Raw genomic sequence first — 16,855 nt, forward strand, 5'->3', positions numbered from 1 at the left:
GCCATCCCAGGAAGCGTCCAGAAGGAGTCTAGTGACCGGAAGGAAGAAAATTGCCCTTTCTGAAGCAAGCCTTTCCCCTTTCTTCTGCCAGGAAGGAAAAGCACAATCAAAGCAACCCCAACAGATGGCCAAACAGCCCAGGGGTTGGACTAGATGACTTTTAGGGACCTCCTCCAACGCTAGTGGAACACATATTGTTGGGATCTCTTTCTTTAGGATTGTCTTTAAGCCGAGGCCTGATGGCCATCTGTCGGGAGGGATCGGATGGTGCCTCCCTGGGGGTCAGACTAGATGGCCTTTGGGGTTCCCTTCCAGCTTCGGAGCGCTATGGGATCTCATTCTCCGGGGATGGCCATCTGTCGGGAGGGATCGGATGGCGCCTTCCTGGGATCAGATAACATCCTCCTGGGGTCAGACTGCATGACCTTTGGGGGACCCTTCCAACGCTATTATTGGGTTCCCTTTCTTTAGGGTTGTCTTTAAGCAGAGGCTAGACGGCCATCTGTCGGGAGGGATCGGATGGTGCCTTCCTTGGGGGTTGGATTGGATGGCCTTTGGGGTTCCCTTCCAGCTTCGGAGTGCCATGGGATCTCATTCTCTGGGGATGGCCATCTGTCGGGAGGGATCGGATGGTGCCTATGGGATACCCATGGGGTCTTCTCCTCTTGGGGTGCCTTTAAGCAGAGTCTAAACGGCCATCTGTCGGGAGGGATCGGATGGTGCTTTCCTTGGGGGTCAGACTAGCTGGCCTTTGGGGTTCCCTTCCAGAGCGCTATGGGATCTCATTCTCCGGGGTAGCCATCTGTCGGGAGGGATCGGATGGTGCCTTCCTTGGGGGTCAGACTAGATGGCCTTTGGGGTTCCCTTGCAAATCTAGTGGAATAGATGAGGATCCCCTTCTTTTGGGTGGCCATCTGTCAGGAGGGATCGGATGGTGCCTTCCTGGGGGTTGGACTAGATGGCCTTTGGGGTTCCCTTCCCACTTTAGTGCAATACATACCATTATAATCTCTTTATTTGGGGCTTTCTTTAAGCAGAGTCTAGATGGCCATCTGCCGGGAGGGATCGGATGGTGCCTTCCTTGGGGGTCGGACTGAATGGCCTTTGGAGTTCCCTTTCCAGCTTTGAAGCGCTATGAGATCTCATTCTCCGGGGATGGCCATCTGTCAGGAGGGATCAGATGGTGCCTCCCTGGAGGGTTGGACTAGATGACCTTTTTTTGGGGGGGGGCTTCCAACTCTAGTGGAATACATACCAACGGGATCTCCTCCTCTTGGGGTGCCTTTAAGCAGAGGCTAGAGGGCCATCTGTCGGGAGGGATCAGATAGTGCTTTCCTTGGGGGTTGGACTGGATGGCCTTTGGGGTTCCCTTCCAGCTTCGGAGCGCTATGGGATCTCATTCTCCGGGGATGGCCATCTGTCGGGAGGGATCGGATGGTGCCTCCCTGGGGGTTGGACTAGATGACCTTTGGAGGACCCTTCCTACTCTAGTGGAATACATACCATTGGGATCTGGGGGTTGGATTGGATGGCCTTTGGGGCTCCCTTCCAGCTTCGGAGCGCTATGGGATCTCATTCTCCGGGAATGGACATCTGTCGGGAGGGATCGGATGGTGCCTCCTGGGGGGTTGGACTAGATGACCTTTGGAGGACCCTTCCTACTCTAGTGGAATACATACCATTGGGATCTGGGGGGTTGGATTGGATGGCCTTTGGGGTTCCCTTCCAGCTTCGGAGCGCTATGGGATCTCATTCTCCGGGGATGGCCATCTGTCAGGAGGGATCGGATGGTGCCTCCCTGGGGGGTTGGACTAGATGACCTTTTTGGGGGGGGCTTCCAACTCTAGTGGAATACATACCAACGGGATCTCCTCCTCTTGGGGTGCCTTTAAGCAGAGCCTAGACGGCCATCTGTTGGGAGGGATCGGATGGTGCCTTCCTTGGGGGGCTGGATTGGATGGCCTTTGGGGTTCCCTTTCCAGCTTCGGAGCGCTATGGGATCTCATTCTCCGGGGATGGCCATCTGTCGGGAGGGATCGGATAGTGCCTTCCTTGGGGGTTGGATTGGATGGACTTTGGGGTTCCCTTGCAGAGCACTATGGGATCTCATTCTACGGTGATGGCCATCTGTCAGGAGGGATCGGATGGTGCCTCCCTGGAGGGTTGGACTAGACCTTTTTTGGGGGGGGGGCTTCCAACTCTAGCGGAATACATACCAACGGGATCTCCTCCTCTTGGGTTGCCTTTAAGGAGAGACTAGACGGCCTTCTGTTGGGAGGGATTGGATGGTGCCTCCCTGGGGGGTTGGACTAGATGACCTTTTTGGGGGGGGGGACTTCCAACTCTAATGGAACACATACCATTGGGATCTCCTCCTCTTGGGGTGCCTTTAAGGAGAGACTAGACGGCCTTCTGTTGGGAGGGATCGGATGGGTTCCTCTCGGGGTCAGTCTGGATGTCCTTTGAGGTTCCCTTGGGGTCCTGGTCCCCTCCCCCTGGAAGGCGGCCCCTGCCTTGCATTAGTCAGTCTTTCCATCCCGGCTGCTGCTGCATTCCAGAGGGTTTTTCTGGAGGGGAGCCATCCGCGGGGCGGGGCAGGCGGGCGGGCCGAGCAACAAGCCGAGACCCTTTGCGGGACGGAAAAAGGAACTTTGGGGACCCTCTGTTTGCCCCCCAACAGAGCAGCAGGACTTCGGGGTGTCAAAGTGGGCTCCCGGGGTGCAAAACAACACAAAAAGGAACTTTTGCCAGATGGAAAAACACACCCATTTTGACCACTTGCATTGCTTATGTCTCAATGCTCTGGGCACCAGGGAGTTGTAGTTTTGCAAGGTCTTTTTTTTTTTTTGCTACGGGGTTCTGGGAGTTGTAGTTTTTTGCATGGCTTTTGGGTTTTCTCCAGGCGTTAGAAAACTGTTCAATCGATGCACTTTTGACCGCTTGCATTGCTTACACCTCAATGCTATGGGATCCTGGGAGTTGTAGTTTTTGCATGGCTTGCTTGCGCCTCAGTGCTATGAGATTCTGGGAGTTGCAGTTTTTGCAAGGCTTTTGGGCTTTCTCTGGGTGTTAGAGAACTGTCCAATGGATGCACTTTTGACCACTTGCATTGCTTACACCTCAATGCTATGGGAACTTGGGAGTTGTAGTTTTTGCAAGGTCTTTTTCAGGCCTTCTTTGGGTGCATCAAACTTGATGCACTGCTTACATCTCAATGCTATCGGATCCTGGGAGTTGTAGTTTGTGCATGGCTTGCTTACATCTCAATGCTATGGGATTCTGGGAGTTGTAGTTTTTGCATGCATTGCTTACATCTCAGTCCTATGGGATTCTGGGAGTTATAGTTTTTGCATAGTTTGCTTACACTTCAATGCTATAGGATCATGGGAGCTGTAGTTTTTGCATGGCTTGCTGACATCTCAATGCTATAGGATCATGGGAGTTGTAGTTTTTACATGGCTCGCTGACATATCAGTGCTATGGGATTTTGGTAGTTGTAGTTTCGCATGGCTTGCTTACGTCCCAATGCTATGGGATCATGGGAGTTGTAGTTTTTGCATGGCTTGCTTACATCTCAATGCTATGGGATTTTGAGAGTTGTTTTTGCATGGCTTGTTTACATCTCAATGCTATGGGCTGTTGGGAGTTGTAGTTTTTGCATGACTCACTGACATCTCAATGCTATGGGATTCTGGGAGTTGTAGTTTTTGCATGGCTCGCTTACATCTCAGTGCTATGGGATTCGGGAAGTTGTAGTTTTTGCATGGCTCGCCGACATCTCAATGCTATGGGATCCTGGGAGTTGTAGTTTTTGCATGGCTTGTTTACATCTCTATGCTATGGGATCCTGGGAGTTGTAGTTTTTGCATGGCTTGCTTACGTCTCAGTGCTATGGGATTCGGGAAGTTGTAGTTTTTGCAGGGCTCGCCGACATCTCAATGCTATGGGATCCTGGGAGTTGTAGTTTTTGCATGCATTGCTTACAATCTCAATGTTATGGGATACTGGGAGTTGTAGTTTTTGCCAGGCCTTCAGCCTTGCCTGTCAAAAGACGGCCAGAGCTACGGACCTTGGGAAACTACAACTCGCCAGATTTCTATAGCACCGAGCTTCAGATTACAATCCGGTGCGGAGAAAACAAGAGATTCCAATGGAGGGAAAGGGAAGCGGAGTCACTCTGGATTAAAGCCCACGCCTTCGACACACACACACACACACACAACTATCTTACGCAAGGCCTAGGCTGGGTCACACCCAAACCTCAGCGCCTGGAAGAGAGAAATCACGCCAAAGATTCCCCCCAAAATAGGGATTTCAACACTGGCGACTACACCTCCCATCACTCCCCTATCGCATCCGGAATGATGGGATGTGTAGTCCTCCCAAAAAAGAGAATTGCAGAAAAGGAAATCTGCTTCGACGCAACTCCAAAGATTCCCCCTTAAATAGGGGGCTCGACATAGGTGACTATACCTCCCATCATCCACACAATGCAGCTGAATAAATGGGATTTGTAGTCCTCCGAAACAAATAGCAGGAAAGGGAGTCTGCTTTGACCCAATTCCAAAGATTCCCCCCAAAATAGGGGCTTGACATTGGCGACAACACCTACCATCATCCACATATTGCATCCGGAATGATGGGATTTGTAGTCCTCCCAAACAAATCGCAGAAAATGGGAGCCTTCTTAGACGCAACTCCAAAGATTCTCCCCAAAATAGAGATGTCGACATTGGTGACTACAACTCCCATTGCCACGTATTGCAGCCAGAACAATGGAATTTGTTGTTGTGCATCCGGAACGATGGGGTGTGTAGTCCTCCCAAAAATAGAATTGCATAAAAGGAAGTCTGCATTGACTCAACTCCAAAGATTCCTCCCAAAATTGGGGGCTCGACACCGGTGACTACTCCTCCCATCATCCATGTATTGCATCCGGAACGATGGGATTTGTAGTCATCCCGAACAAATTGCATAAAAGGGAGTCTGCATTGACCCAACTCCAAAGATTCCCCCCAAAATAGAGAACTCGTCATTGGTGACTACACCTACCATTGCCACGTACTGCAACCAGATCAATGGGATTTGTAGTTGTGCATCCGGAATAATGGGATGTGTAGTCCTGCAGAAAAGGGAGTCTGCATTGACCCAACTCCAAAGATTCCCCCCAAAATAGGGGGCTCGACATTGGTGACTACACCTCCCATCATCCATGCATTACAATCAGATTGTTGGGATTTGTAATCCTTCCAAACAAACCTCAGAAAATGGGAGCCTGCTTTGACGCGCATCTGTAACAATTGGATTTGTAGTCCTCCTAAAAAAAGAATTGCAGAAAATGGGAGTCTACTTTGACCCAACTCCAAAGATTCCCCCCAAAATAGGGGACTCGACACTAGCTACTACACCTCCCATCATCAACACACTGCATTCAGAACAATGGGATTTGTAGTCCTCCCAAAAAAAGAGAACTGCAGAAAATGGGAGCCTGCTTTGACGCAACTCCAAAGATTCCCCCCAAAATAGGTAGCTCGGCATTGGCGACAACACCTCCCATCATCCACACATTGCATCCAGAACAATGGGTTTTGTAGTCCTCCCAAAAAAAGAGAACTGCAGAAAATGGGAGCCTGCTTTGACGCAACTCCAAAGATTCCCCCCAAAATAGAGAGCTCGGCGTTGGCGACTACACCTACCATCATCCACACATTGCATTCAGAACAATGGGATTTGTAGTCCTCCCAAAAAAAAGAGAATTGCAGAAAATGGGAGCCTGCTTTGACGCAACTCCAAAGATTCCCCCCAAAATAGAGAGCTCGGCGTTGGCGACAACACCTCCCATCATCCACATATTGCATCCGGAACAATGGGATTTGTAGTTCTCCCAAAAAAAAAGAGAATTGCAGAAAATGGGAGCCTGCTTCGACGCAACTCCAAAGATTCCCCCCAAAATAGAGAGCTCGGTGCTGGCGACCACACCTCCCATCATCCACGTACTTGCAGATTGCTAGGATTTGTAGTCCTCCCGACAAGAAAACTGCAGAAAAGGAAGTCTGTTTGGAACCCAAAGTGCCCAGCGTGCCAAGGGCGTTGCCCACAAATCAATTATATCATTGGAAACTAGAGGCTTTTTCCTATCGATTCCATGCAGATTGGGAATGGCAACCCCAAATGGGAATTTCAGGAAAGGGGTTCAAAGTGGGACCCCCCCCCCCCCCAATACACACCCTCTTGCATTGGGAGCCCACGCCTTGCCACATTTCCAAGCCACACATTGGGATCGCATTGGGCGTCCCGGGAAAAAATGTAAACACTTTTCGGCCTCGATTTGCAACCCCTAAAGTTTGTCCGAAGGATCAATAAATGCCTGCGTTAGGAAGAAGGGGCTTTTCGGTGGTGATCGGATCCAGATTGGGAATTGTAGTTTGAAAGAGAGATTCAAGGAAGGGGTTCAAAACCAGGCCCCCCACCCCTCTAAATCCAAAGAAAGAGAGCCAAGCATTGCAAAAGTTTCGGAAAAGTTTCTCCGGGACGTCTGGGAAATATTTTTTCCTCCTTGGAAAACTGTATCCATGTTTTTTGGGATTTTTTTTGGAGGGAAAAACATTGCAAAATAAATATAAATAAATGTATATCGAGATAAATAAATCAATAAAACTATATAAATATAAATATAAATAAATATAAATATCCATAAAATGTTCTCCCACTTTCGACGTACTCACTATATTTTTTTGATACTTCTCCTTCTTTCTATTCTTCTGTATATTCAGAAAAGCTCACTAATAAAACACTGTATTAAAAAATAAAAAAATAAAATAAAAATATAGTAAACATAATATATTTATATTTATTTATTATATTAATATTTTTATATATTATGTTTACTGTATTTATTTTTATTTTTTATATTTTTCATATTTATAGATATTATATCAATATATTATATTAATATTGATATATTATATTTACTATATTTAATTTTATTTTATTTATTTTCATTTGTATTTATATATTATGTTTACTATATATTTATATATTATTTATATAATATATATATTTATATAATATATTTTTATATATGTTTACTATATTTATTTTTATTTTACTTATATTCATTTGTATCATATTTATAGATATTATATCAATATATTATATTAATATTGATATATTATATTTACTATATTTAATTTTATTTATATTCATTTGTATTTATATATTATGTTTACTATATATTTATATATTATTTATATAATATATATATTTATATAATATATTTTTATATAATATATATTTTATATATGTTTACTATATTTATTTTTATTTTACTTATATTCATTTGTATCATATTTATAGATATTATATCAATATATTATATTAATATTGATATATTATATTTACTATATTTAATTTTATTTTATTTATATTCATTTGTATTATATTTATATATTATATTTATATATATTATATCAATTTATTATATTAATATTTATATATATATAATGTTCACTATATTTATTTTTTGTTTATTTACATTATATTTATACATATTCTATTTATTATATTTATATATAATCTATAAATATAATACAAATAAATATAAATATAGTAAATTATATTTATTTGTATTATATTTATATTTATATATAATCTATAAATATAATATAATATAAATATAATACAAATAAAAATAAATATAGTAAACATGATAAATGAATATAAATATAAATATAATGTAATGAATAAATATAATATATATAAATAATACAAATGTAATGCAAATAAATATAAATAAATAAATATACATGTTATAAATATAAATATGAATAAATATAAATATTCATGGAATGGAAAAGAAAGAAATAAAAATAAATTCCAGAACCCTTTTAAGTAGGTATGTTTGTGTGTGTGTGTGTGTGTGTGTGTGTGTCTATATATATATATATATATATATAGACACACACACACACACACACACACAGAGAAAATAATTGCAAAATAATAAGGAAAATCCTTAGAAAATAATAAAGAGTAAAGATTCTTTTTTTAAAAAAAATAATTTAAAAATAAATAAGGAAAACAATTGCAAAATAATAACAAATAAGGGAAAAACTCTTGGAAAATAATAATAATAAATAAGGGAAAATCTTGGAAAAAAAAGGAAAAAATCAAAAATAATAATACATAATGGATGAGGGGAAAAAGTTGGAAAATAATAAGAATAAATAAGAATAAATAAGGAATAAATAAAATATAAAATAAATAAGGAAAATCTTTGCAAAATAATAATAAATAAGGGGGGGAAACCCTTGGAATAAATAAGGAAAAATGGAAAATAATAATGAATAATAAGCAAGGAAAATCCTTGGAAAATAATTGCAAAATAATAATAAGGAAAAAATCCTTGGAAAATAATAAGAAAAAAAAACCCATGGAAAATAATGAATAAATAAATAAGAAAAAAATCCTTGGAAAATAATAAGAAAAAAAACATGGAAAATAATAAACATAATAAATAAGGCAAAAAAAAACAATAAAGAAAAAAGCCTTGGAAAACAGTAAATAATAACTAAGGAAACACTTTGGGAAAATGAGAATAAAATAAGGGGGAAAAATAATAAAAATAAAATAATTGCAAAATAATAATAAATAAGGGGGGGGGGAGCTTGGAAAGAAAAAAAACTTGGGAAATAATTAAAAATAAATAAATAAGGAAGGGGGGAAAGAAAACTTTGCAAAATAATAAAAGAATCAATAACTTAGTTGGGGGGAGAAAAGAAAGAAAAAACTTTGGAAAAGTTTGCAAAGAAAGAGCAGGACCCAAGGCGTGTCTCTCCCCCCCCCCCCCCAAATGATAAATCAATAGGGAAGGGGTGCCTTTGGGGGGGGGGGTGTCTTGGCTTCTGCTTCTGCTTACCTTGGGGGTCAGTCTTGGGGTGCCATGCCCGGCGGAGGGAGGGAGGGAGGGAAGGACGGAGGCGTGCTGGGCCTTCTTCTCGTGGGCTCCTCTTTCTCCCTTCCAGCCAGCCGAGTGGAATCCCTGGAGGCGGTAGACCGGGGGCCCCGAACGAGAAGGGGCGGGCGGGCGAGCAGCGAGAGGCTCTGCGCCGCTCAGCCGAATAGGGCGCGCCCTCCTCGGGCACCGCTCTTGTACAGACCCCGCTCGGAGGAGGGAGGGGCGGGGGGCGGGGCTCTCTCTCTCTCTCTCTCTCTCTCCCTGCCCACTCAGGACACTCCTCCCTTCCTCACGAGCATATTGCCAACCCCACTCCTGCTGCTGCCTCAAGGCTCCAGCCAACACACACACACACACAAAAATCCTAAACCAGCACTGGAACCATGTCATCCTCCCCCTCCTCTATGTAACCACCTTCCTTGCAACTGTAGCACCTTCCTTCCAACTTTTCTTGCAACTGTAAAAGTATTCCAAACCTTGTGCTACAAAATATCACCATCTCTGTTGCATAATAATAATAATAATAATAATAAGCCAGCACTGGAACCATGTCATCCTCCCCCTCCTCCATGTAACCACCTTCCTTGCAACTGTAGAACATTCCTTGCAACCTTCCTTGCAACTGTAGAATTATCCCAAACCTTGTGCTACAAAATATCACCATCTCTGTTGCATAATAATAATAATAATAATAATAATAAGCCAGCACTGGAACCATGTCATCCTCCCCCTCCTCCATGTAACCACCTTCCTTGCAACTGTAGAACCTTCCTTGCAACCTTCCTTGCAACTGTAGAATTATCCCAAACCTTGTGCTACAAAATATCACCATCTCTGTTGCATAATAATAATAATAATAATAATAATAATAAGCCAGCACTGGAACCATGTCATCCTCCCCCTCCTCCATGTAACCACCTTCCTTGCAACTGTAGAACCTTCCTTGCAACCTTCCTTGCAACTGTAGAATTATCCCAAACTTTGTGCTACAAAATATCACCATCTCTGTTGCATAATAATAATAATAATAATAATAATAATAAGCCAGCACTGGAACCATGTCATCCTCCCCCTCCTCCATGTAACCACCTTCCTTGCAACTGTAGAACCTTCCTTGCAACCTTCCTTGCAACTGTAGAATTATCCCAAACTTTGTGCTACAAAATATCACCATCTCTGTTGCATAATAATAATAATAATAATAATAAGCCAGCACTGGAACCATGTCATCCTCCCCCTCCTCCATGTAACCACCTTCCTTGCAACTGTAGAACCTTCCTTGCAACCTTCCTTGCAACTGTAGAATTATCCCAAACTTTGTGCTACAAAATATCACCATCTCTGTTGCATAATAATAATAATAATAATAATAATAATAAGCCAGCACTGGAACCATGTCATCCTCCCCCTCCTCCATGTAACCACCTTCCTTGCAACTGTAGAACCTTCCTTGCAACCTTCCTTGCAACTGTAGAATTATCCCAAACTTTGTGCTACAAAATATCACCATCTCTGTTGCATAATAATAATAATAATAATAATAATAATAATAAGCCAGCACTGGAACCATGTCATCCTCCCCCTCCTCCATGTAACCACCTTCCTTGCAACTGTAGAACCTTCCTTGCAACCTTCCTTGCAACTGTAGAATTATCCCAAACTTTGTGCTACAAAATATCACCATCTCTGTTGCATAATAATAATAATAATAATAATAATAATAAGCCAGCACTGGAACCATGTCATCCTCCCCCTCCTCCATGTAACCACCTTCCTTGCAACTGTAGAACCTTCCTTGCAACCTTCCTTGCAACTGTAGAATTATCCCAAACCTTGTGCTACAAAATATCACCATCTCTGTTGCATAATAATAATAATAATAATAATAAGCCAGCACTGGAACCATGTGATCCTCCCCCTCCTCAATGTCATAACCTTCCTTGCAACTGTAGAATTACCCTAAACTTTGTGGTACAAAATATAACTCTTTTCCCATCTCTGTTGCATAATAATAATAATAATAATAATAATAATAATAATAATAATAATATAAGCCAGCACTGGAACCATGTGATCCTCCCCCTCCTCCATGTAATAAATTTCCTTGCAACTGTAGAATTACCCTAAACTTTGTGGTTCAAAATATAACTCTTTTACCATCTCTGTTGCATAATAATAATAATAATAATAATAATAATAAGCCAGCACTGGAACCATGTGATCCTCCCCCTCCCCCATGTCATAGCCTTCCTTGCAACTGCAGAATTATCTCAAACTTTGTGGTATAATTGCTATTGATCATTGCTAACATTCTGCTGACTTATCCCAAACCTTGTGCTACAAAATATCATTTGTTTCTCCATTCCTTGCTGCCAATCATTGCCATCCCCAGACATTCTGCTGCCTGAAGACTCAAGCCCACCAAACAAACAAATTAATTAATAAATAATAAGCCAGCACTGGAACCATATGATCCTCCCCCTCCTCCATGTAATAACACTTATTACCCAAGGTATTGCCAACCCCACTTTTTCTGCTGCCCGAGGACACTCTTCTTAGACATCTCTTCCTGCCAATCATTGCCGACCCCACTCTTGCTGCTACCTGACAACTCAAGCCAACCAAAACAAATCATAAGCCAGCACTGGAACTATGTGATCCTCCCCCTCCTCCATGTAATAACCTTCCTTGCAACTGCAGAATTATCCCTAACGTTGTGGTACAAAATATAATTGCAAGCAATCATTGCCAACATTCTGCTGCCTGAAGACTCAAGCCCACCCAAATAAATAAATAAATCATAAGCCAGCACAGGAACCATGTGATCCTCCCCCTCCTCCATGTAATAAATTTCCTTGCAACTGTAGAATTACCCTAAACTTTGTGGTACAAAATATAACTCTTTTACCATCTCTGTTGCATAATAATAATAATCATAAGCCAGCACTGGAACCATGTGATCCTCCCCCTCCTCCATGTAACCACCTTCCTTGCAACTGTAGAATTATCACAAACTTTGTGGTACAAAATATAACTTTTTCACCATCTCTGGTGAATAATAATAATAATAAGCCAGCTCCGGAACCATGCGATCCTCCCCCTCCATGTAACCACCTTCCTTGCAACCTTCCTTGCAACTGTACCACAAAACTTGTGGTACAAATATAATTGTTTCTCTATTCCCTGCTGTCAATCATTGCCAACCCCACTTTTTCTGCTGCCCGAGGACACTCTTCTTAGACAGCTCTTCCTGCCAATCATTGTCAACCCCACTCTTGCTGCTGCCTGAAGACTCAAGCCCACCAAAAAATAAAATCCTAAGCCAGCACTGGAACCATGTGATCCTCCCCCTCCTCCATGTAATAACCTTCCTTGCAACTGTAGAATTATTCTACACTCTTCTTCGATATCTCTTCCTGCCAATCATTGTCGGCCCCACTCCTGCTACTGCCTGAAGGCTCCAGCCAACCAAAAAGAAAGAATCCTAAGCCAGCACTGGAACCATGGGATCCTCCCCCTCCTCCATGTCACAACCTTCCTTGCAACTGTAGAAGTATCCCTAACGTTGTGATACAAAATATAACTGTTCCTCCAACTTTTCCTAAACATTCCCCCTTGCTGCCAGTCATTGTCGACCGCACTCTTGCAGCTGCCTGAAGACTCAAGCCTACCAAAATAAATAAATAAATCCTAAGCCAGCACTGGAACCATGTGATCCTCCCCCTCCTCCATGTAACAACTTTCCTTGCAACTGCAGAATTATCACAAACTTGGTGGTACAAAATATAATTGCTTCTCCAAACATTGTCGACCCCACTGTTTCTGCTGCCTGAAGGCTCCAGCCAACCAAAAATAAAAAATCATAAGCCAGCACTGGAACCATGTGATCCTCCCCCTCCTCAATGTAACAACCTTCTTTACAACTGTAGAAGTATTCCAAACCTTTTTCTACAACATATAATTGTTCCTTCATCTCTGTTGAATTTTTAAAATATATATTATAAGCCAGCACTGGAACCATGTGATCCTCCCCCTCCTCCATGTAACCACCTTCCTTGCAACTGTAGAAATATTCCAAATCTTCTGTTACAAAATATAATTTGTTTCTCCATCTCTGTTGAATGGAAACAAAAAAACAATTATAAACCAGGACTGGAACCATGTGATCCTCCCCCTCCTCCATGTAACAACCTTCCTTGCAACCTTCCTTGCAACTGTAGAAGTATTCCAAACTTTGTGCTACAAAATATAATTTGTTTCTGTATCTCTGTTCAATGAGAACAAAAATCATAAGCCAGCGCTGGAACCATATGATCCTCCTCCTCTTCCATGTAATAACAATTATTACCCAAGGTATTGCCGACCCCACTTTTTCAGCTGCCCGAGGACACTCTTCTTAGACATCTCTTCCTGCCAATCATTGTCGATCCCACTCTTGCTGCTGCCTGACGACTCAAACCCACTCCCCCCCCCAAAAAAATCATAAGCCAGCACTGGAACCATGTGATCCTCCCCCTCTTCCATGTAACAACCATCCTTGCAACTGTAGAATTATCCCAAACTTGGTGTTACAAAATATAATTGTTTCTTCATTCCCTGCTAACCAATCATTGCCAACATTCTGCTGTCTGAAGACTCAAGCCCCCCCCCCCAATCATAAGCCAGCACTGGAACCATGTGATCACCCCCCTCCTCCATGTAACCACCTTTCTTGCAACTGTAGAATTATTCCACACTCTTCTTAGACATCTCTTCCTCCCAATCATTGTCGACCCCACTCCTGTTGCTGCCTGAAGGCTCCAGCCAACCAGAAAAAAAATCCTAAGCCAGCACTGGAACCATGTGATCCTCCTCCATGTAACACCCTTCCTTGCAACTGTAGAATTATCCCAAACTTTGTGGTACAAAATATAACTGTTTCACCATCTCTGGTGAATAATAATAATAATAAGCCAGCACTGGAACCATGTGATCCTCCTCCCCTTCCATGTAACAACCTTCCTTGCAACTGTAGAATTATTTCAAACCTTGTGATACAAAATATAATTTGTTTCTCTCCTCTATTGAATGAAAACAAAAAAAATCATAAGCCATCACTGGAACCATGTGATCCTCCCGCTCCTCCAACTGCAGAAGTATTCCAAATCTTCTGTTACAAAATAGAATTTGTTTCTCCATCTCTGTTGCATGAAAACAACAACAACAACAACAACAAAGCATAATAAGCCAGCACTGGAACCATGTGATCCTCCCCCTCCTCCATGTAACAACACTTCATACTGATTGAAGATGGCCACCCAAGATATTCTGGTGGAGGACGTTGGCAGGGTCTTTGGACATGTTTACACTGGGATGCCCGTGGTGGAGGAAACACATTCAATCTAGGATGGAGTGGTCCCCGATTGAAAGCCTTCCCTTGGGTGCTGGGCAGTGTGGTGTTGGTGGAGGCCATTGGCAGGGCTCTTGGACATGTTATACTGGGGTGTCTATGGTGGAGGAAACACATACAATCTGGAATGGAGTAGACCCCGTCTGAAAGCCTTCCCTTGGGTGGTGGGCAGTGTGGCGTTGGTGGAGGCTGTTGGCAGGGCTCTAAGGACATGATTACACTGTGATGTCTGTGGTGGAGGGAACACATTCAATCTTGGATGGAGTGGTCCCCAAATGAAAGCCTTCCCTTGGGTGGTGGGCAGTGTGGTGTTTATGGTGGACATTAGTAGGACTCGTGGATATGTTTACACTGTGATGTCTTTGGTGGAGGAAACACATTCAATCTAGGATGGAGTGGTCCCCGTCCGAAAGCCTTCCCTTGGGTGGTGGGCAGTGTGGTGTTGGTGGAGGACATTGGCAGGGCTCTTGGACATGTTCATGGTGCCAATGGAGAGAGTAAGGAACACTGGGATGTCTGTGGTGGAGGAAACACATTCAACCTAGGATGGAGTGGTCCCCGATTGAAAGCCTTCCTTTGGGTGGTGGGCAGTGTGGCGTTGGTGGAGGACGTTGGCAGGGCTCTTGGATGTGTTTACACTGGGATGCCTGTGGTGGAGGAAACACATACAATAGATGCAGGCGAAACGTCAGGAGAGAATGCTTCTGGAACATGGCCAGGCCGCCTGGAAAACTCACAACAACCCAAAGTATTATTGGACGTCTCTCAAGGACGTCTCTTCTGGAATGTTTTGGAGAAGCTGCTGGATTCCTCCGAAAGGGATCAGCTTGACCTCCGGGTCGGCCTTGAGAATTCAGACGCAAAGCCGTCTGGGGATCTTTGAAAAAGTCCATTTTTAATTGTACCAAATGCATAAGGTTGTGGGTGAACTACAACTCCCATCACACCAGGTTCACCCCCTGAAACTCCATCAGGGAGGCAATGGGCAGGGTCATGCAAATTCCGCACCAATGGAGAGAATAAGGAACACTGGGATGCCTACAGTGGAGGAAACGCCATTCGTACTTCAAGTTTGTGATGTCGGGCAACTTTGCTGAGAGGCAATGGCCAGGGTCATGCAAATTCCACACCAATGGAGAGAATAAGGAACACTGGGATGCCTAGGGTGGAGGAAACTCCGTCCGTACTTCAAGTTTGTGATGTTGGGCAACTTTGCTGAGAGGCCATGGGCAGGGTCATGCAAATTCCAAATCAATGGAGAGAGTAAGGAACACTGGGATGCCTACGGTGGAGGAAACTCTGTTCGTACTTGGGCAAGTTTGCTGCGAGGCAATGGGCAGGGTCGTGCAAATTCCACACCAATGAAGAGAATAAGGAACACTGGGGTGCCTACGGTGGAGGAAACTCCATTCGTACTTCAAGTTTGTGATGTCGGGCAACTTTGCTGAGAGGCAATGGCCAGGGTCATGCAAATTCCAAATCAATGGAGAGAGTAAGGAACACTGGGATGCCTACGGTGGAGGAAACTCTGTTCGTACTTGGGCAAGTTTGCTGCGAGGCAATGGGCAGGGTCGTGCAAATTCCACACCAATGAAGAGAATAAGGAACACTGGGATGCCTACGGTGGAGGAAACTCCGTCCGTACTTCAAGTTTGTGATGTCGGGCAACTTTGCTGAGAGGCCATGGGCAGGGTCATGCAAATTCCACACCAATGGAGAGAATAAGGAACACTGGGGTGCCTACGGTGGACGAAACTCCATTCGTACTTCCAGGTTTGTGATGCTGGGCAAGTTTGCTGCGAGGCAGTGGGCAGGGTCGTGCAAATTCCACACCAATGGAGAGAATAAGGAACACTGGGGTGCCTACGGTGGAGGAAACTCCGTCCGTACTTCAAGTTTGTGATGTTGGGCAACTTTGCTGAGAGGCCATGGGCAGAGTCATGCAAATTCCACACCAATGGAGAGAATAAGGAACACTGGGATGCCTGCAGTGGACGAAACTCTGTTCGTACTTCAAGTTTGTGATGCTGGGCAACTTTGCTGAGAGGCAATGGGCAGGGTCATGCAAATTCTACACCAATGGAGAGAATAAGGGACACTGGGATGCCTGCGGTGGACGAAATTCCATCTGTACTTCAAGTTTGTGGTGTTGGGCAACTTTGCTGAGAAGCAATGGGCAGGGTAGTGCAAATTCCACACCAATGGAGAGAATAAGGAACACTGGGATGCCTGTGATGGAGGAAACACATGAACTCTAGGACGGAATTGTCCCCGTATATTCTGTCGTGCTTTTCTGCATCTCGCGAGGCCTTTGCAAGAAGGAGAGACCAAGGGCGCCTCTTTCTCTCTGCCTTGTTTATTCCATGCAACCTCTAATCTAGACTTCTCCTGGAAACCTTAAGCGGAGCCTTTAATTACAAAGGAAGCCTTGCTTTGTAGTCTGGTGAAAAGCCTGCAGGGAGAAAAAGAAAGTCCTATCTGGGATACGTAGTGGTACAAAATAGAATGGT

The 16,855-nt window shown here is 43.5% G+C and overlaps 1 protein-coding gene across 1 annotated transcript in view; it reads right to left on the reverse strand.

Annotated features, from left to right (window-relative positions):
• AHNAK (AHNAK nucleoprotein) overlaps window positions 1–9,134 on the reverse strand; it is a 71,175-nt gene extending 62,041 nt beyond the window's left edge. The window contains exon 1 of the mRNA XM_067472560.1: window positions 8,918–9,134. The gene's annotated coding sequence lies outside the window, so the exon portion shown is untranslated. The remainder of the gene's footprint in view (window positions 1–8,917) is intronic.
• Between the last annotated feature and the right edge of the window lie 7,721 nt (window positions 9,135–16,855).

This window comes from Anolis sagrei, chromosome 12, assembly GCF_037176765.1.
Source record: "Anolis sagrei isolate rAnoSag1 chromosome 12, rAnoSag1.mat, whole genome shotgun sequence".
NCBI classification, from domain to species: Eukaryota; Metazoa; Chordata; class Lepidosauria; order Squamata; family Dactyloidae; genus Anolis; species Anolis sagrei.